The sequence below is a fragment of the Patagioenas fasciata genome, chromosome 2 (assembly GCF_037038585.1).
Source record: "Patagioenas fasciata isolate bPatFas1 chromosome 2, bPatFas1.hap1, whole genome shotgun sequence".
Taxonomy (NCBI): Eukaryota; Metazoa; Chordata; class Aves; order Columbiformes; family Columbidae; genus Patagioenas; species Patagioenas fasciata.
In genome coordinates, this window is record NC_092521.1 from 41,546,104 (window position 1) to 41,567,991 (window position 21,888).

A 21,888-nucleotide genomic window follows, 5' to 3' on the forward strand; every position below is an offset into this window, starting at 1 on the left:
TAATGATGGAACTGCAATGTCCTGAATGTGGAAGGAGCAGACCTGCAGTGCAGGATTGGTCTCTTTCTACCATGTGAACATGGAACTCTGGCTTTTAGAAATAAATTAATTATTATCACTCACTGACATTTTCATTTTTTCCTGCAACATCAGAAATGTACACTTCAGGATGATTTTTACAAGTCTGTCAACTTCGAAGGGCAATTAATGTAACCACATAAGAAGTTAGAGTGTTTGAAAAGGACAAAAATCCTTTTAGCAAAGACCTTGGAAAAATATTTAACTGTCTTGAAAGCAAAGAAAAATATTTACTAACCTGATGATATTTTTCAACCAAGTAAATAATATTTAGATGTTATGGGAGATTCATTTAGCAATAGCTTGGATCTGTCAGTAAGGGAATGTGTGTTATAGTAATATATTTCTGAAAATAATACATGTACATTTAGAACAATGTAGCTTTCAGTAATAAAACCATCAGTACTTGAGCAAAGCAAAAAAAAAAAAAAAAGTTGTGTCTGCGTGCATCCATAACTAAGTAAGAAGCTCAGGTACCTAGACATGCATAGGTATTCAGAGCCCTGCCATGATTATTTCTGGGACCTGTACAAACACAGAGTTCTTCTACTATGTTCAGATAGTGCATGATAAAGTGCTTTCTAAGGTTAGTGAGTTTGTTGGTTTTGTGGGTTTGAATTCAGAATTAAAAGTGATACGTAGAAAGGTGATACGGAACTGACTTAGTAACACACAGTATTTTAGTTCAGTGTTGTGTTGAAAGTGTGTATTGAAAAACTTGAATGTAAATGTTACATAGCTTTGGAGTTGACTTTGTAGTAACGTGGGTTGTCCCTAGGAAAACAAGTGTTTTGTTTTGTCAGAATTACCGTTTCCCTATGATGTATTTGCCTTTAATTAAATTCTGATCTGTCATTTTTTTTGTTTCTTGTTATTTGTATGGAATTGCTTCTTCCTCCAAACAAATACAAACAACATTGTCCTCCTGCTGTGGTCATTATGCATGACATCTCTGACTCAGCAGATCAAAAGTTATGTTTATTGGAAAACAGAATTAACATTTTATACTTTTTTTCAGACCACTTCAAATAGCTGTGTCAAAAGAGATTATGCTTTTACCATGTTAATCCACTAAACCATCATACATCATTCTCTAAGCAATGTTTTTCTTCCAGGTAGCTAGCTCTTACTAAAGTCTATCTGAAAGGTTTCAGGCTATCACAGAAATATACCCATAAACTTGAATACTTAAGAAGAGAGGCTTCTTTAATAGAGTGCATAATACATCATTATCAAGTTGTAGCCTTTTTTCCAAGAATTGTTTTATATGTCAGCGTGGTTTGGCCTGCTTTAAGGCATTCTGGTTATTCAAGACAAATTGTTTATTTAAAATGGCATATGCAAAGCCCTTTTATCAGTATGTGTGGAGTAGCAATTCCTAATTTTGATGTCGTGATAGCCAAATACCTGAATGGAATGCTATACTGATTATGGGAAAGATAATGTAACAGAGGGTAAGAATTTATGCCAGCTGGAGACTTTGAGATTAATCTAGATTAGTAGTTTCAGTTGCTAATCTTGCCCCATGTTCCTCTATCACTTTGTTTTCTGAAGTTGTATTTTCCTCATTCAATTTTTGTAACTGTATACTGTCACTGTGTGAAGAGTCACACAAACGTGGGAAACAGCAATTCTGACTTGGCAGAAATTTCTGTATAGTGCGAAAAATACAACAGAAAAATATAGTCCTGCCTTATCTTTTGACTTGAGAAATCTTAGATGTTACTCATAAGAACAGTAAATATTTGTGTGTTAGTCTGAAATTTGACTGTAGGTTGACTGCCACTGTGTACATCAGTGACTGGAATCTTTTAGATATTAAATATCACTATAAGGAGTTTGCTTGTACTTATCTGAATTAGAGTGCAAAGTTTGCTGAAACAGCTTAGCAATAACCATTTTCATTTGTCTTTACAAATGCTAATTCAGAATGGTACAACATAAATTAAAAGTTTAGTTAGTTGTTACTACTTGTTACTCTATTCTGGCTAGTTGTGGAGCTCTATTTAATGTTATCTGACAGATTAGAATATTTAACTTGAAAATGTACTGCTGCTCAACTGGCGAGCTGGGACATTGCCTACTGTGATTTGCTACTGGCAAGAAGTCTGTAAAGACCATTTTAAGGCAAGCTTGACCATACTTGAAACTAGTAGGTGAGGTTTGACACAGTGTTTTTCTCCTTTAGGTGCACTAAAACACCTTCCTCAGTTTGGGCCAATGTATTTTTGAACTAGAGAAGTATTTCATATAATCTCAGACTCCTTGGTTTTGGTGACATCAGCCTTATACCTTGAAGTATGATTCTGTGGGGTTTTTGTTAGGCTGGTAGTCTATGAACACGTATGACCGGAGCATAATACATTGTGTTGTTGATCGATTCCATGTACAACCATCTGCAAAGAACAGCACCATTAATGAGACACTGGGAGAATATGGGAAAGAAGACAGTGTGTGATAAGGAATAAAATGAAGCATCATAGGGCCTACACTGAGGATGTGGTGACAGTTCCAAATAAGATTATCCTCACAGTGTTTTACTGTCAGGCTGTGTACTGTTTGTATGTGATAATACTTCCTACGTAGTGCCTTAGATTATGTTAATAAATAAAGTATTTTCAACAAGGAGTTTCATGTGTCAGTAGACCTAAGTGATGCATGGAAGTAACTATGCCAGTCTTATGTAAATTGTTTTTAAATAGACCGTTGAAAAAGGTGGTGTTCCAAACAGTCACAGTTTAAAATCCTGATAAGGAAGGAATTGTTGTAAAGTGTTTTGTTCGGAAGCTGTACAGTGGATCGTCTTGGCAGATAGAGTTTGTCATTCTTCCAGGGCTGGATTTTCACTGAGCAATTTGATGAAGTTACCTACATTTGAACTGGTTCCTGAAGTTAGCCTGACTGGACTGAAAATGATAATGCTGAAAAACAGTACATAAATCACTTTATGGAGCTGGGTTGTTAACTGCATTAGTAAAAAATATGTTCTTTGACTCAGCAGTTTAAATTAAAAAAAAAACCAAAACACAACAAACAACCTGGAGAGTTTTATGTGTGATTAGGATAGGGTATTACTCAATTGATATGTGCAGCCAGTCCAGAAACACAGTCTCTAAATTCAGCAAGTGGTGTGTGTTGCTCTAAAGGCAGCAAGTGACTCATGTGACTGTCTTAGCAGCTGGGCAGCAAGATTAGAGAGCTACTATGGACACATTCCCTTACTGAGAGGTCCAGGGTATTGCTAAATGAAATTGTACTACAGACAACAACTGAATAACAGGCACAAGAAAATAAAGTAAATAAGTGTGTCGTCAGGTTAGTGCAGTAGTTATTTCAGTCAGTCATCAAAGTGACAGGGGAAAAAAACCCAAACTTTTCTAAGATTCATATTTAGAAGATTTTTGCTCTTTTTTTCAAAGACTTGATATGAGATTACCTGTTAATTGTCCCTTTCAATTTGCAGATTTGCAAAAGTCATCTTGAAATAGCTGTTTCTTACATAGCAAGAAAAAAAAAATGAAAATGTTAGTGAGTGAAGAATCTTATTCCAAAGAACTCATTTATTTGTAAAAGTACTAAAAATATGCTTGTATCATGAAGTATTTTGATTTGAACTGAAATTGGCAAAGCGTGTACTTCTTGGTCACTTGCTAATTTGAAGACTTATTCATGATGTTATTCCTCATGTATTTCCTAATTGTAAGAATTTGTGAAGTTCGTTCCAAATTGTCTTTAAGTTTTCTTGGCATGCCAGGATGGATTAGTGGAATATGTATTCTTTTATTATTTTATTTTTTTCTTTCCTTATCTTTTTTTTTTTTTAACATGTGCCTAATTTTTTTTTTTTTTTTTTTTTTTACTCACATACTTGCTTTTCTTAAGGAAGTTGCTAAACATGTGTGGAAGTTTTGTCCTTTATTTATTTACAGTTACACATTGATATTTCAATTATTATTTGTGGATTTAAACTCAGAAGTGTCACCCTCTCAAACATCTCCTTAGGACTAGCTCTCACAAGAACTCCTTTTAGTCTCAAGGACCAGACGCCTGACTGTTGCAATCAAGTAAATTGATACAGAAATCAAGAAGACAGGAATATGAAGCTCCTTAGTGCTATTTTTAGTGTTAACTTTTGGACCATAATTATGTTTTGAGGATGTAATGTATTTACTGAAGAGAAGCTTTTATATTTAAAAAGCTAAGACAAAGCCAAGTCAAGCCCATGATAAATTCCCTATAGTAACAGAGGACCAAAAGAATGTGTGTTCGGAGCCGTCATCACTGCATCCCACTGCCCTCGAAAGATTAAACTCTCTGTTATTCATGCTTCAGGGTTCCTGGATTTCTGCTTTCTCTATTTTCCAGTCTAGTAATGACTTGTTTCCCATTTTGTTACTGTTTCAAGTTTATACCAAATTTGTGCAGCTTTCCTCAACAACGGTTTTCATTTATTTCTCTAAGAAAAAATAGGGAGTATAAATAAGGTTGTCCAGAATTATCAGTGCATTTGAAAGCTGCTTTCTCAAGGTGGTCCATCATTTTAACAATACTTCAAAACACCTTCTTGATACAACCCTTTTATTTTTGCATGTGTTTAGATTTCTTCATAATCAAGTCCCTTATTGTTTAGTATTTTGAAATCTTTAATTTCTAGGAAATGTTCAGTTTGTGTTTTATTTTGATACATCCTCTTCTGAATGTTTCTCTAGTACTTTTTTTAATGTACCATTTTCCTGTACCAGATTGCTTTTCTACTCATTTTTCAGTCACATATTACTCATCAGTTGCAAAAAAAACAAGTTTGTGGTTTTATTTCTACATTGGTTAGTCTGATGATGCTCTATGACATCAGAGCACTGGGAAACAGAGAGGGATACTTATGTATTGGTAAGCAGTTTGTAGATAATGTGCTAGCAGATTGTGGCCAAGAATATACCTGAAAAATATGTTGATCCTCTGACTACTTGAGTGCTTCAGGGGATTCTTGTGTGCTGTTCTTAACGCATTCCTTGAGGTGAACCATCCGAAATGTCCATCTGCCAACAGAGTTTCAGGTCTTATGTCTTGCTGCCCTGTTTTGTGCTACAGCAGCTTCTTGGGCTCAGACTTCTGGCCTTCCCCTCGGGAAGCTCTCTGCCATAGTGCAGGTTGTGTTGAACTGCTTCCATTCCTTCTGCAATGTGCTCTGTTTGTTTAGAGCACCTTTTGCACAGCTGGAAGAATTATATAAAATAAACAGCTGTCCTGAGAGGATATTTGCATGAACTTGGACTTTGGCTTATTTGTTTGTTCCTTTCAGAATTACGCCCAAAATTTCTTAGCCACAAATTCGTGCTGCTCCGTGGGAAGTATCTTCTTATGGATTCTAAGGAAGAAAGCAAGCTCTTAAGCTACCTCTAGACAAAATTACAATATTTTCTTTAATAAATTTGGTTTCCAAATGGCCAAGGAGAAACAGCCCAGCAAGATAAACCAAAAATACCTTGTATTTTTGTGAGATTGCCTCTTGTAGGCAGGCATGGTTTAAGAAAGGAGTAGGTAAGATTCTTGATCGATATAGTCCTTTTTCCCCTGCTCCCTCATGCCGTTCTGTTCTTAGGATGGGAAATTATCATGGTGTTTGCTTCTTGGAGGTGTCAGAAAATTGTGGATATTTTGAATGAAGTTGAGGTGCTACTTCTGATGCTATTTTTTTTTCTGTCAAGAATTTCACAGTGTTATTGTGATGGTGTGTGCCACCTGCCCAATATGCTTTCCTTTGCTGGGAACACCTACGACTAAGAAGAAAAAAGGTTTAGGGGAAGTTGGTAGCCTGTGTTCTCTGACAGCATTTCTTAGGGCTAGAGTTGTAGTCTCACCGCTTAACTTGCATCAGATGAGGCCTGCAAGTCCATCAGAAGTGACTCTTTAGCTCTTCACTTTCAGATGTGATAGTGGAGTGACAAGCTTCCCAGTGATGAGAGGGAATTTCAGTAGTTGCCTTTGGGAAGAGAGAAATCTTCATTCTGGTATCTGAGAAAGCAAGCCTTGTGGGGCAAGCTGAAAAGTAAAGCATGGGAATGATTGGAGCCTAGATAACTGAAGCACTCTTCTCCAGTAACTATAGATACTGTGGTCTTTCACAGGAGAGCAGTGACAGGAAGAATGTTTGTTTCTAAGCACTGATGACTGGGTAAGAATAAATAGAACTAAGGGAGGGTTTCGGAGTTGTATTGCTTTGTCCATGTCTTAAAAAAAAAAAAAAAAAAAAAAGTAGCATCCATTTTTAGGATTCAGTGTATTAGAGGCTGAAAAAGAAAACACAGCAGGTGTCGGGTCGGTCCTTCCCATGACAAGCTTACAGTGTTACTCGAAGGAGGAGAACTGAGACATGGAAAGGAAAGGGGGAAAAGCAGCTGAAGTACTTGCAGTTGCACCCTGTTTAATTTTGTGTGTTAATTTAACAACAGTGGCTGACACTACTGGTTTTAAATAAAATAGTAAATTCAGTTGTCCCTCATTTACACAAAGCCAAATTGTGTTCCTGTCAGTCATTGCTGTGGGCACTCCTCTGCTATCGTGCTTTTCAAGCCCTGGATCACTGAAGGCAAATACCCAGTGGGATGCTAGTTCAGAGCTGTATGTATCCTGCAGATGGGAGTTCACAAGCCAGTTTGCTGGCTGGAAACTTATACATGGATCTTGACAATGGAACATATTTATACAGAGTTCTGGTATGCTCTCTAGCACATTCGATGTTTTGCCTCAGGCTCTGGATACTTTGAGAAACCCAGCCCTACAGCCACAGTTCATACCCTCGTGGAATACCTCACTACTTGGACATTGTTCTGACCGTTGTGATGGAGAGACACTACTTGCCCAACCTGCATCATGAGACTCATACTTCAGACACCTTGATGCCAAAGCAGGAGAGCCTGCGATGCATGCACAGGATAAAATGCAAAGTGAGAATAAAGTAAACGGCTCCTACTTTTTTTTTTTTTTTTTTTCCCCTGAGGGTTCTTTTTTTTAAGAATCAAGTTTCTGTGGCATTTTTCGGGAGAACCTGTTTTGAGATTACTAGGCTGAGCTTTTCAAAACCATTGTCTTCATAATCTGTTTAGAACACAGCTTTTACTGCCTTCTACTGCAGCTGCAGGCACTAAGTATTTCTGCAAATCACTCCGTATAGACCTGTGCCAAGGACCTGGAAAATTAATGACCTCTTCTGTAACGTTCAGTTTAAATGATAGCGATCCCTATTAGAATCTGAGTTCTCTAGGACAGCATTCAATTATCTGACTCAAAAGATTGGTTCCTGAATGACTAAAGGGCTCGTGGAATAAGTAATCAGGAAATTGGACAAATTTGGTTAGGGTTCACGAGAATTACGGTGCTACAACTATCCCTGTCTAATTTCAAATCTCCATCCCAAAGGACAGGGGCTCACAGCTCTAGGAGAAGGAAAAGTCTGACGGAATCTTTACAGGCAAAACTTTTTTATTTTTTGCATAAACCTTGAATTTTTTGAAAGGGCTGTACTGTGTTGAATGAATAAAAAGTGGAGAAGCAAAACACTGAAGGAGACACTAACTTGTAAAATTTTAGCCCAAAAAATAGCAGTTTGGTAAAGTCGTAAGTTGTCGTATGTAGAGAAGTTTGTCTTATGAAGGCAAGTGTTTGGTAGCGTGGTGAAATGTAATCCTACTCATTGTGCCAATAGTAAAATATGCTGGATTTCAGTTAGCATTTGTACCTACTGACAGCAGTGTTGGTTTTTGTGTAAATTAACAGAGGAATTGTCCTGTTGTCAGACCAAGTGTTGTTAGAGAACTGTTACCACAGGTCTTACCAGCCCAGTCAAGGCCTGAGATGACCAAAACTACTTTTAATTAACCTGATAAATGCTGATCAAATTCTGTGTTTGCATTTTATTTAGTAATAATAATTACATTTGTGTGCATATTAAAGCCCAGTGTTCTGACAGTGACAAAATGAAAGGTGTGGTGAAAGACACAGGAGCAGGGCAAGCATGTAGAGATGGCTTTCCAAGAGTATTCTCCTGGTCTTCAGTGGTTCACTTGTCAAAGTCTTCCTCAGCCAGATGTGGTGGATGTGTATTTACTAACCTTTGCTGGACTTTTTCCATGAACTTTTTGCTGTGACCTCTTGAGTATTTTTAAGTCTCTCAACATTCTATTATAAGGATTTCCACAGCAGAAATGCATGAAGAACAGGTACATTTCCTTCTTGAGCCTGTGTTCTCATTTCACTTCACATCTCCAGCTCTTTTATTGGAAGAGGCAGTAACTACCGGTCTGTTCAGCTTTGTCGAGCAGTCTCCAGCCCCTTCAGTGCAAGTAAACCTGCGTGCCACTCAGTTGCATCTCCCTTATCTATGTGTTTATTGATTCCTTCAGAGAACTCCACTTGCTTTGTGGAGCTTGATTTCCTTTTCTAAAAGTTCAGTTGCCTCTTCACCAATATGTTGCATTTGTTCCTGTGTCCTCCTACCATTTCCCCATACCCCCTGGTTGTTATTTAAGTTTATACTGACTTGCCTGATGTAGATGTCAAACTTACTGTAGTACTTCAGTGAACATTGTTAATTGTTAGGAAAGAAATAAAACAGGCAGCAGTCTGTGGTGTGTCTGTCTCCTGGATGTAGTACAAAAGATATATGTAGAATGGTGAAAATACAGGACAAGGTGATGAATATGAAGGTAGTAGTGAAACAGCTTTTGTGCAAGGAAGGCCTAAGTAGGCTTTGGTTTTTCAGCCTGGCAAGAGACTACAAAAGGCAGAATACGGTAGAGATTTCATAACACAGACAGGGGATCATAAAGGAGTCAGAAGTGGGATAGGTGGGATGAAGGAGGAGCAAAATCATTAACTAGGAGGAAAGAGAAATAGTGGGAGAAGGGTTCAGAGCAAGCTAAAAGAAAACACTTGTTAATAAAATGTGAAATTAAGCTATGGAAGTCTTTGCCATGGGATGTTGTGAGTAAAAAAGCTTACATGGGCACAAGAGGGGGCTGCCAAATTAGTGGAAAAGAGGGCTATTAAATCTGTCCAGCTCAGGAAGTCCCAACATCACAAAACACTACATGCTGGCCTTCCTTGGGATCTGCTGTTGGCTGTTACTGGAGCAAGGATGCCAGGCTGGATGGGCTTCTGCTGTGACCCACGGGGGCCATCATTGTATTCCAGTGAGTATTCAGGGACTTGGAACTGGAGCAAATCACCCTGGCTGAGCCAAATGCCTTCCTGTCACAGAAACTATGTCTGTCTCTGTGAACCTGTATAGATCCATTTGCAAACCAGTTACATTTTTTTCCTCTATTGAAATCCCTATCTTTTGACATGTAAACTTAAAGCCAGTGGTTTGTTGTCTAGGAGTCTTCTTTGTTTCCAGCCTAAACTTACTTTTGATAAGTTTACACTTGTTCTTTATGCCAGCCCTGCTGATTGTTTAATTAGTGTACTTATTAAGACCTTTAGGGTTTTGTTTCTGTTTTTGTTTGGGGTTTGTTTGTTTGTTTGTTTTGGGCTTGTTGTTGTTTTTTGTTTTGCTTTTGTTTTGTCAGATGTTTTGTTGTGCTATCCCAAATAATTTTTTTTGTGAATATGTAATACCGGATTTATACATGATGATATTCCCAGCAAGTTCTCAGTAGTTCACTATAGTGGCATCCATATGTCCTTTTCTACACTGGAACTGCAGCTGCTTTTTTGAACCATTGTCTTTTTTTTTCCTTCTGAACCAGCTCTCTTTAGTGACTTCTGCTAGCTGCTTATAGGACGATTATACACAAACTTCTTCCTTCTTTGGTACTTCTACCTAATGATTCGTGACTTTTCATCAGAAACCGCTAGTCTCGCAGTGCGATGCTCTGTTCTTTGTTGTTACTTTTCATCCCATTTCTGTTGCACCTGTCCTTAAGATTTTTTTTGTAGTTTTTCTCGTGTGTTATTTTACTCTGCACTGTACTTCTGGTACATCCTAGTTTCATATTTTCTACACATTTTGGTAGTGCTCACTTAAAGGCATAAGAACAAATTCTAAATGAAAATGTTGAATCAAAAAAGACTGAAGACCAGCTTTGGCAGAAGTCCATAAGTAGCATCCTTCCACCTTTTAGTAAGAAATCTGTTGTCATCTCCCCTTGATCTGCTACTTTTCCTGCCATGCTATTCTTGAACTAACCCCTCTCAGCTCAACCAGGCTCAGATGGTAGCATGTCAGATTTCTTACTCAGTGAGACTAGAACTGTTGTTCTTCCTTTGTATAAAGACTATTTTGTCATGTCGAAGGGAAGATGGATGTTTTACATGCTTCTGCTTCTAAAAATTGTGTTATGTTTTACTTAATTTTTCTCTTTACATTCATGTTTTCATTCTTTCTTTGAATACATGCTCCAAGCAAGAGGCCATGCTATCATCATAATTGTATGTCCAGGTAACTTTTCTCCACCTTTTCTCAATATTGTAATGAGGCAAAAAGTGTTTATTTGGCTTTGATGCTTTCTGAGACTCTTCCATCTCCTCACATGGCAGTATTACTTCCTGTTAGAAGATAGTAGTTCAATATGAAAGGTAAGGTTATCTAAGTACAGTGGATACCTCTTTTAATTCACCTCTCAGAAGCCCCTGTGTATGTCTCTGGTTGGGAGCCATCTCTGGTAGAGGACTGTAAACTTCTGCCTTATTTTCACTGTAGTGGAAATACTGAGTTGAAACAGCCGCCCTGTGCTTCTCTCTTGTGACTGTAGATGTTTGGTGGGTTTAGTTCTGACTGCGTTTATTCGAGGAAACATATGCACCACTATTAATACGAACTTAGTCATTTCGCACCTCTCATCACCCCTGCTAAGGTGAGAGCATCTCACAGTGCCATGATAATTCATTAGTGCTTTGTGCTCAGTCTGTCCTGCCAGGTTGGTTCCCTTTGCCACCCTGTTGAATGCTGGGTCTGTGAGACAGAGGTGGTGCTAAATCCCTGATGTAGCTTGGTGCTGAAATTCCTGCTGCTTCTGACTCAGGACTGCTGGTCAGCCTGATTAGTACCAAGAGACCATGGGAAATCTGTGGGTGAGATTCTTCCTAGAGCTATGAGAATCCCAGCCCGGTCATCCCTGTACCTGAGATGGTCCTTCCTGCCTCCTGTTGTGCTGGCACTGAGCCGCTCCAACAACAGACTGCACAGAAACGGTTGGCACTTTTTCTGTAGGGTTAATTTGACTGCTTTAGCTCTCTGACGTGGTGCGCTGTGTGGCCAGACAAGCACCAGTGCAAGAACGAAAGGGAGGAAGCACCATACCTTGATTTGTTTCAGTGTGGAGGCACCCTCAAAATAACCAAGCTGACAGAGTGACAGGCTGACAGAGTGCTGTCCTGTGCTCTCTTCCACATGACAGCTGGACAGATGTGTCAGTCTCCAATCCCAAAGCGCTGGCTGAGTTGCTGTGCCAGACCTGGTGCCCCTCTGCCTCCCAGCTGCTCATGGACGCCTGAGCCTGGCTGTCACTCCACAGCCCAGTCTCCAGCAAGGAGATGCCTCGTGTCTGGGCACCTTCAGGTGCTGGCTGGGTACAGATGCCTCTGCCTATGGTTGAACCAGTAAACAAGGTGCTAATTCTGGAGATAGCTGCTTTGCTTTTGGGATTGGGTCCAGAGATGAGAACATAACTGCTAAAGCTACTTGCCAAGGCAGCTATCAAATCTGATGAGGGATCAGGCCCTGAGGTTAACTGGCAGCAATTATCTGTACCATAACTATAGCTGTGCTGAGTGATTCTTCAGTGTTTTGTGGTGTGGTTTGTTGTGTTGTTTTGTTTTGTTCATTTGTTTGTTTGTTTAAAAAAAAAAAAGGTTATGTCTCACAACTGCTGGTTTCTGTGGCCCTGTAATTCAAGGGAAGTATCAACCCTCATCTTTGCAAGGACAGCCCTTTGGGTACAAACTGTAAAGTTTTGGTGACAACTGTGGTAACAATGAGACTGAAACACAGATGCCTGACATGTTCTCATGTTGCCATTTGGGATACAGGCTCCTCTGAAAGTACCTCCCCGCTTTGGTAAGGAAACAAAAATTATTTCAGAAAGGAACATGTTCTCCCCCACAATGTTAGTTGTGGTTGTAGCTTGTGCTGTCTGGTGGGGCTGGGAGGGAGCAGTGTGTTTGGGGAGAGGGGTGGAAGATCATAATCTCTACAGGTCAGAAATAAGTGTATTTATTGTGTGTGGTCGATAATACGTAACAAGTGCCGTTTAGTAAGATGAGCTTCTAGCTCTCTCTGCAGGAGAAGGGGATGCATGGTTTTCTTTATGCCAGCAGATTGCTGCGATAGGAGAGGAAGCAGGAAAGAAATGTGATTTCTACAGCCAAGTTTCTGTGTTACTTTCTCATGTATTCTTAATGATGGAAAGTTTGGGTGGGTGCCGTGTTGTCAGATCATACTACTCAGCTTTAGCTGGTCATGAATCCCCACTTCGTGTTCACAATATTTGTTTTTTCTTAAAGATTGCTCGTTTATGCAGTTACAGACACTGATGGCATGAGTCTCCACATCTCCCTTGCCTACCCTCTGGTACTCAGATTTGGGTAAGCAGGGCAGTTGCAGTTTGAAATTTGTGGTTGTAACATTATCTATTAGAAGAAAAAGGAAAAAGAAATCCACTGAAACAAGTAATGTAGACCACATTAGATCTGCTTCAGATAAGTCTGTCCATTATTGTGTGCAATTAGACCAAGTGTTTTAAAGGATTAGTAGATATTAGATTTTAAGAGATTCGTTAGTGGTAAGGAGTCAGACTGACAGTGGATTTTAGCTTCAAGAGTCCAAATGTAAAGATCTCTTATTAAAATTTATCCAGTTGTTTAGCTTTTCTTAGCAGAAGGTTCATAGGTCATAGAAACAAGTGTAGTATGAAATTTCAAACACAGTTATCGCCTGCTTTCGAAGAAAAATAGTAATATTCCTTCGTTTTAGAAGGCAACACAGTTATTTGACTACTGCTTTGTGCTGTCAAAATATGCCTGTTTGCATTCATATGTACTCTAAACTGTTTTGATTTTTTTAATTTTATTTTTGATTATAGAAGCCTGTACAAGCTCCCAAGGCTTTCACTTTCTTTCTAACCACTTTTTCCTAAGAAAAGGTGACCATACCAAGACTGTGAATAGTCCTCTCTGTATTCAAATCTGTTGGACAGTGAGTGTTTTTTTGCAGTTTAACAGTGCTGCTTTGCCTCTGCTTTGCTTCGCTTCACTTTTTAGGTCCCCTTCTCCTCCTCCTGGGATTCTCCATTTGGGGATTGTTTTACCACATTTGTCACCTGCCAGATAAAGTGGAGGTGGAGGGAAGAGGCTGCTTTCTTATAAGGGTTTTGTTGAGAGAGCCTTGCTGTTGCTAATCCACCTGGAGTTTGTTGCCTCTTCCTTAATCTCCATTTGTCCCTATCTCCGAACCTCCTCACCTTCATCCCCATCACTCCTCTCTCCCCGATCTTTGTTTGGCTTGGGAAGAAGCGAGGAGGTGTGGTTAGATGCCAGAAGAGCTCAGTTATTACTTACAGAGGGAAACTTCATCCTGTCCAACAAGTATGCTATTTGTAGCCTTGAGGGATATAGCTTAAGGGCACAGAGTTTCCACTCAAAATTTAAGTAGATTAGATTATGTATACATATTTGTTGTGACTTGGCAGTTATCCCAGTGCCCGAGGTCTTAAAACGTGTACTTTGCTATACTGGAGGCAAGCTCAACTGCTTGTTTCAAAAGATGCTCTGGAGAGATGGGAGGCTGCTGCTTGGAGTTCACAAAAGTGTTATCCTCTCTAGATCTGATAAGACATGGGAATTCTGACTACTGTTCTGTCTAGTCCTATATTTTGTTCTTGATATTAGCTGCTATCAGATGCTTCAAGGGGTGGTATAACCGTAAGATAGAGGAGGAGATCCTCTCTTACTTAACTCTCTGCTGGTTTGGATTTTGTCCTGAAAAAAGAGGGTTGGTATTATTTTTCCTGAAGCCCTCTTGAAATTGTATTGTAATTCTGGATGATCCAGTTATCTATGTAAGTCTTGTCATGTCTAACTGTATGCTACCTTCTGGCAGTAAATCTCACAGGCTAATTCTTTGCTGTTAAAAAATAAAGTTTTGGTGTTTATTAGTTTAAACTTTGCTATGCTGTGGTTTTATTGAATGTCTCTAGCTGTCATAAGAACAGTTGAAACCATCTGAGCAAGTTACTTCACTGCTAATTATTTTAATAGTTGTTTCTTGTCATCCTGTTTAAAAAAAATGTTAAAATGCAGGCCTCAAATTCAGGTGCTGCAGATATGCTGGAGGGAACTGTGAAGTTAAAACAGCTGTATTATGAAATTCTGTTTGGTATGGCACTTTTCCTTATAAGGTCCAATGACCAATTGTTTTGATTATTTAGAAGGAAAAAATTCCATGAGAACTGTTACTGAAAATGACTAACTTGGCATTAGTGATCCGTCGTTCTCTTAGAGCATTTGATGCAATACTGAAGTTAATTAAGATAGCTGAAATATCCAGTTAGGCATTCAAGCTGTTCATACGTGACCTATTTATTACATATTCTTGTAAATTGCTAATGATATCTGTAAATAAATACTCCTCCTGTTTGTAGCGTCTTATTAACATCCAGACCTTGGCAAATAAAGAACAGCCTCTGTATCTAATAGCAAGCTCAAACACTTGATTCACAGTGCACAGTGACCCATGGGCTTTTGCAGTGAGGAGCTGAGGTGATTCCCCAGGTTTTGCTGTTAGAGCAGTGAAAGCTTTGAAGGAGGAGTGTGGTGCTCTGGTTGCCGATGGATGGTGGAGGATCCGTAAGAGTGGTTGGGCTGTGCATTAGAAACTAGAGGTGGTCAGGTCAGGTTGAAAGACAAGGGTGTGCTTGACGGAGGGGTAGGCTGGATTTAGTTAAGTGGTTTTGTTTCTTTGTTTAAGCAAGGATTGGGGGTTGATAAAAAATGCACTAGCTGATCTGAGCTGCTTTTGCTCAAAAATTGCAGAGAGGTATGTAAGAGAGATGGGTTCAGGACTTAGCAGATCTGAAATGAATGTTTACCTGACCTGTTCTTTCGGCATCTCAGTGTCTTAGAGAAGATATGCTTAAAACCCGTTACTACGGTTGCTCAAACCCATTTGTGTTATCTATTAGACTAGTCTCTTAAAGGCAGAGGATGAGGAATCTCTTGGAATTTTTTTACCTTCTGCATTATATTCTTCTTGTATGTTGGAAAAAAAAATGCCCCAACAAACAGAAAATGCATGCAAAATTTACTGCATTTTCTTTTTTTTAATTCTATTTCCAAGTATGGAAACATAGGATTTACTCAAGCAGATAACAGGCAGAGTCATCCCTTCGCAAACCTTAAAATGAAGGTAGTGAGAAAGAATGTCTAGGCTGTTGATCACTGGGAAATAATTAACAAAAACAATTTACTATGGTTAAATCCACAGTAGGATGTTACTGTGAACACACTTCAGTTCATCTTAGAGCATCTTATGTCCGTTCTGAACTTAAGTCTGAAAGCTATATCAAAAAGGACTATTTACTGTAGTAAGTGCAGTAAATGCTTGTGGTGAGTTAGCTTCTACTGTAAGGCTTTTTTGGATTAATTGCTTATAATGTGCTGGACTTTGTATTTCTTCCCACCTGGCTCACTACCCATGTCCTTCTTTACTCCAGGATCATCTTGACTGGAGGTAAATGCTCCTATGTGTTGGCAGGTAGCCAAGAGTGCTGATCTTTGTGGTGTGGGCTGTAAGCAAGTTGGTTGTAACAACTGATTAGTTTTGAAGAGTCTGCCAAGACTCCTGTGGCCTCCAGTTCATGTATGTCTGACCCTACGCAGATACAAATCGTTACGGAATGGACAGGTACAGGTCACTGCCCACATAAACGAAAGCGAAAGAGCACACCTGGACCTGGCCTCGGGGATGAATCAACACAAAGGACCATAGAGGATGTAGCAGAAGACAAGGAAACACAACAGGATGCTTGATTGGTGCCCTCATACATTCTCTGAATTGTGGTTTTGCAAATGACATTACCACCGAACCCCGGAGTGATTTACTGTTTTTCCCCTGAACGGTGCACAGTGCCACAGGCCTGAGGTAACCGGGTAAAAACCCAGCAGATAAAGGTCAGTAGCCTCACCTATGCCACAGTGGCCAGCCGAGCTGGGCCTGCTGCAAGCACCGTGACTCATCAGACGTGAACAATACCCAAGAAACGGCTACGGGATCCTGCAGAGGCTGGAGGAGGAAACCAATCCAGTAAGTATTGCATGCCCAATTGCACAATAACTTCACAGGAGGGTTTAAACTATTTTTTCTGGAGCAGAGCTCTCTCTGGCTCAGGTAGCAGCCTTCTCCTTGCCATTTAACTTAGCTGTTCTCACACTTAGATCTGACGCTTGTTGTATTTATTTGTGGGCTCCACATCCACACAGATGCACTCTCACTGGCCATCTCCAAACTGTGCACTTGAGTGACTGTCTCTACATCGTTTCTCTTGCCATCTCACCCAGAATAGTATAACCTTTACTGTTGGTATTCCCAACCCCAAATTTTTGCATGTCAAATCAAGCAAATTTTGTTCAGTGTTCTTTCAGCTGCCCTTGCCTAGTTATCAGTCTTGCTGTACAGAAGGACTTCTCAGAAATTTTACTGTGTCAGCTCCCTTGTACCTCCATATCTTTCTTTGCGTCTTTCTCTGTGCTCTCTACCCTCTGTGTAAAGATCCATCCCATGAGGAGTGGCATCAAGTTGTCTTTGCTCAGTCTTTGCAACTCTGGTCCCATAGCTGCCTTTTCCTACTTGGGAAACCTGGAGATCTCTAGAAGGAGAGAAGTGACCCTGCTTTTGGTGCCCATGTCACCACAGAATGCACTGCCCGCTCCCTGCCTGCCCTGGGGAGCCCTCGGGCTGCAGAGAAGGCATGAAGCAGCCCAGCCCAGCCCAGCTGGACACAGCAAGGAGCGATCCTGTCCAAGCTGAGCTGGAGCCGCAGCACAGCTCACCCAAACGCTCCCCAGAGCTCAGCTCCTCACATGGGTTGAAGCGGGGAGAGTTTGGAAGCAAGAGGGAACCGTGTGTTCAGGGTGATGCACAGACATAGAGGATGGACAGGGTTACAAGGGACGCTGTTTGCTGTTGCTGCTGCCTGCTCCCCTGCCCACGCGAGATGTCCCTTCAGTTTAGCACATGATGTTTTGCCTTCCTGTCAGTCAGTGTTATCCGTTGCATCTGTGCTACTGGCTCAGGGCTTTGTAGATTCTCCCATACCTTACTCCACAAATACAAGACCTGTTGATCGCACTTTCTGATGCTTTTGCTTTTTTCATGTTACTTTTTTTTTTTTTTAACTCTTGCTCCCCTCCCTGAAATGGCATCCTCTCAATGAGTCTCGTTTTAAAGCTTTAATGGTGTATTTCTTTGCTGTGCCAAGTCCCAAATATGAGTTGCACTTTTCTGTCTCTTTTTCCCAGCTGATTTGATCTCCCCTTCTTTCTTCGTTGTTAATCACAGCCTTCCCCAGCTTTGGTTATGCTGCCCCCCTGCTCCAGACCTTAGTCATGCTCAGAGTGTTTATAAATCTTAATGCAGTCTCAAATACAAAGCTGTGCTGTCATTGAGTTCCAGTAGTGTGATCAGTCTTTGCTAAGGGTGAAGTGCACAAGGAATTTGGAACTGATGTGCTGTTCTAAAACTTTTATTTAGCAGAGTGACCCTGTGGATGTGTAACTACTGCTACAGAATTTTCTTGATTTTTTTTTTGCAGTGTATTTTACAGTAATTCAGAGGAGCTATAAGAAATGTGAAAGGAGTGTGTGGGAGGGAGGTTTGACACAAACATTGCAGGTAAAGGAAGTGTTGGGTTCTTTTCCTTTTTTTTTGTTTTTTGTTTTGTTTTGTTTTCTTTAAGGAAAGACTCCTCTAGAACTCCTGGATGAAGCTTGTTGTTAGGTAGCTTTGCAGCGTATTATCGCAGTTTGCCTGTTGTCTTTATAAATGAGGCCCATCATTCTCACAGGAATTTGCCAGGGAGTAATATCCTTCAGCATAAGGACATCTAACTGCACATGTGTGCAGTTACAAATGTAATGCCTACTGTTTTTTTCTTTAAAAAAAAAAAAAGGCAATGACAAAGGCAGAACCCTTTTTATACTCAAATGCCTATCCAACAGTATCTGACCATTTCAAGTTTTGAAACAATAGCAACCGACTTACCCCATTACGTATGTCCCAGAAAAACCTCCGACAGCATGTGTAGTCTGTGGAAGTAACTTGGAAGGCATCTTGCAGTTTTGGAGGGAACACAGTGAAAAGAGGAGTTGGGGGAAAAGAATCTAAATGTGGTCATGAGGGAAGAAACTAGTTAGCAGTATTAGAACAGTTTGTAATGAGTGGGGTGACTAGTAACATTTTTTTTTTTTTTGATCTCTCTTAGCACATAAAAAAGCTGCAGCCCATATGAAGAGGGGAATTATTAGCTAAAAGATAGCCATCAGATTTCAGAAGATAAACGAAAGGTGGATCTGAACCTTGAAATTGTCAGCTCAGCTCAGCAGGAGGTTGCAAAGGCAGAGCGGTGAAAGGAGGGCTTCCTGGAGACCTCCCAGAAGATTGAAATGGATTATGCGATTCTGGAAGGGGACAAGAAACAGGCAATGCAAAGGTGCTAAACATAAACAGTTGTACCAAAACCCTGGTCAAGTACTTTACTTCCAGTACCTTAAAAAACATAGATGTTCCATATTGAGACTACTATGTCAGTTTAGCTGATTAGAAATGTTGCCTGACAGTATTCAGGATCTTGTGTATAGCATCTAGAGGAGCATTTCTTGCACAACCTACTTTGTTTTTAAGGTCATTATTTTTGATTTGAAAAAGCACGATCAGCTAAATCAGTAAATAAATCAATTTTCTAAACACCTGTCTGAAAAATAATTGAACACACAACTGTTGTAAAACTCATCTCTTTAAAGCTTTTTAAAAATAAAGTTAAACTAAAACATATCTTTTGATTGCAAATTTTTGTTTGCCTGCAGCTACTTTCCCACAATGTGAAAGGAGCTCAAGCGTCCTATAGGAAAGCACTTAGAGGAATACATTTTCTGGGACTCAGAAAAGCATCTCCATTTCAAGTTTCCATCTGCCCTCCAGGATTTTTTCCCATAACGTGCATGAAACATTGATGCATACCATACAGTCATAAGACTATCTTTATTCCGTCTTTTTTGTCACCATCTTCCTTCCACCTTTCTGGAAGCCTGCCCCATTGGCACTCTGTAGCTGTTCAAGGCAAAGTCTTCCGTGTGTTTTTCTCCCATCACTTAATGTAGGCTTGAAAATCAGAGAAGTCAAGTCCACTAAGATGCTTTGAAAGAATGGAGAACTCTTAAATACCCTGGTGTCTTGGACTGTGGAGAACAAAAGTTACCTTGCAGGACACAGGTGTTTCATCGTAGAACACGCATTGTTAATATTGGTGAACATTTACTGTGATAAACTGTGTCCAGCAGGACTGTGAAGGAATATGCCATCGTATTGGTAAAATCTTAAGCCTGTGTGCTTGAGAGGTGGAGCTGGAGTAGAGTAGGACAACAGGTGTGCGTCTCACCACCGGTGGCTGTGCCGACAGGGAACCCTATCCCTTCAAATCTATCCCTGACCTCTTGTGCATTGACAGATGTGGAGAAACCCGCTCATGCTGCTGTCAGCCTTCCTGACTTCGTTGCCCTGCCAGTAACAAGCTGATTACCTTGCGATTTAATGGTAAAGTTGTTTGGTGACTACGTCATTACGATGTTTCATCAGGATGACAGGACCTCCCAGATTGGTATTCTGTTGATGCAGCTCCAGGGCAGAATCTGTGTTTACTTCAGGCAGGTTCTGCTTTTGCTGCCTGAAACCAGTAGTTGCTGCCAGTTACATGCATCCAAAAATTGTATTCCAGGTGACTGTTCTGGATACTAACTGCCTGGCTTCATCGCCCTCTGCCGTGTTCAATCGTGCAGCTCTAAATGATACATGACTGTTTTTAATTGTTCATTAATCTGGCATCAAATCTCAAAATGTGATTAAGATGTGCATGCCAAAATGCATTGCAGGACAAACTGGAGCGGAGCACTGTAAATGAGCCACGCAATGTGTCGAATGGGAGATGGAAGCAAATGCAGAGCTATGTACTTACCTCATTAGCAAGGCTCTTCTCATAGCCAAATGGCACGTAAACACTCTGTGAAGTCACTGTGATCAGAGTAAGCTGATCAGGTGTATGCTGACATCTTTGCGTAGACAAAGTTGGTATGTACGAACAGAGTCAGTAACGGATTCAGTGTCTGCACTGTGCAGGTTCTGAAAGACTCGCTGATGACAGCTTTGAAGAGGGATTTGCTTTGGCATTACTCTAAGTATTCTGCATCTTTGATTATCTTTTCCTGAGCCTTTTGGGTTTTAGCTCATAAAGTCATTGATGCACCAGCATCACAGCTGCAGCAGTAGTAGCAAAGGCCATTGTGACTGAATGTGACGCTTTTTACTTAACAAAAGGTTACAATAATCTATGAAGTATTTTCTTCTCAGATAACAGCTGTTCCTCGACTGTAGGGTTTATGGGAAGATTAGCAGCTGCTCGGAAATTGGGCACTCTTGCTTACTTATCTTTTTGGGGGGACTGGGATAAAAGGCAGAGGAGAGAAAATAACCAGGATCAGCATTTTAATTGGAATGGCTCCAATAAATCATACAAAAGTCCAAGGTTATGAAAAAAGCAGTGCTAAATTCTGTGATTCTGTGTGTAAATCCTGTCACAGTTTTTGCCCCCAGTCAGTGTTGTTCAGGCATCCTGATTCAGGGCAGGACTGGACTTCTAGTATGTTCTTTGGACTACTGCACAGTTACCACCTACACCTGGGATGCAGCGTATGTGCTGGGGAGACTGCCCTTTCTTTGTCACTTTATTTCTGCCCTTCACGTGTTGTCTTTTGGTCCCAGATGTGAGCTTCCCAACCATCTAACTTAACGTCATGAGGGAATTCTAACTCTCGTGAATGGTCTTGCACTAGTACAGTCCTTGCAGCTTCTATGTGGTATTGCAATTTTTTTCAAATATCACCTTGCCCCTTTTATTTGAGCATATTAACTATTATTTGAGCTTGTTAGCTAGAAAAATAAGTACTACCCTTTTTTTCTTTTTTTTTCTTTTTTGTCGTTTTGTTTTGTTTGGTTTTTTGTTTTTTGTTTTCTTTAGACATCAGACAAAAATTGAGGTAGCGTAGAGGATTTCTCCATACCCAAGTGATGAATCACTGGTTGGATTATTGAAGTCCCATCTTTTCTGGCTTCTAGTCCATCGTTATTTGACAGACTTTGCTATTTAAAACCTGTCCTTGCCTTCTGGCACCCTGTTAATTTCTCCAGCACAGCCAGTTCCTTTGTGCTGTCTGCCTAGCATACCTTCAAGTGAAATGACTGAGCTCGTTGGTAAGTTTTACTTTCTCAGCTTCAGTGAGGAGCACAGCACAGAGTGGAGTGACAGGTGGCTGCCTTTTTCTGTACTGTTCCCGTTCAGACCATCTCTCTCTGACCAAGCAGAGATCACTAAGCTGCACAGGATTGTGCTGTGTGGTGATACACGTGAGTGGAGTTTATCTTGTGTTCAGTGATGTCATTGCAATTTCCACCTAGCAGACTGGAGCACCAAAAACCCTTGTATTATACTTGACTGATTACTGAAACTGTTAAAAACATCTTGTGTTATGATTCATGTTAGATGACTCTGC

The 21,888-nt window shown here is 40.2% G+C and overlaps 1 protein-coding gene across 9 annotated transcripts in view; it reads left to right on the top strand.

Moving 5' to 3' along the window:
• The window catches only part of PLAG1 (PLAG1 zinc finger), a 50,848-nt gene that overhangs the window by 10,850 nt on the left and 18,110 nt on the right, over positions 1-21,888 (top strand). For 2 of the 9 annotated variants that reach the window (XM_071804091.1, XM_071804097.1), the window contains exons 2-4: positions 15,786-16,375; positions 17,883-17,962; positions 18,552-18,779. The exons of 2 other annotated variants lie outside the window; for them this stretch is intronic. The gene's annotated coding sequence lies outside the window, so the exon portion shown is untranslated. Of the gene's footprint in view, positions 1-15,785; positions 16,376-17,882; positions 17,963-18,551; positions 18,780-19,152; positions 19,880-21,888 lie in introns of all 9 variants that reach the window. 5 more of the 9 variants (XM_071804092.1, XM_071804093.1, XM_071804095.1 and 2 more) reach the window with 5 other exon arrangements.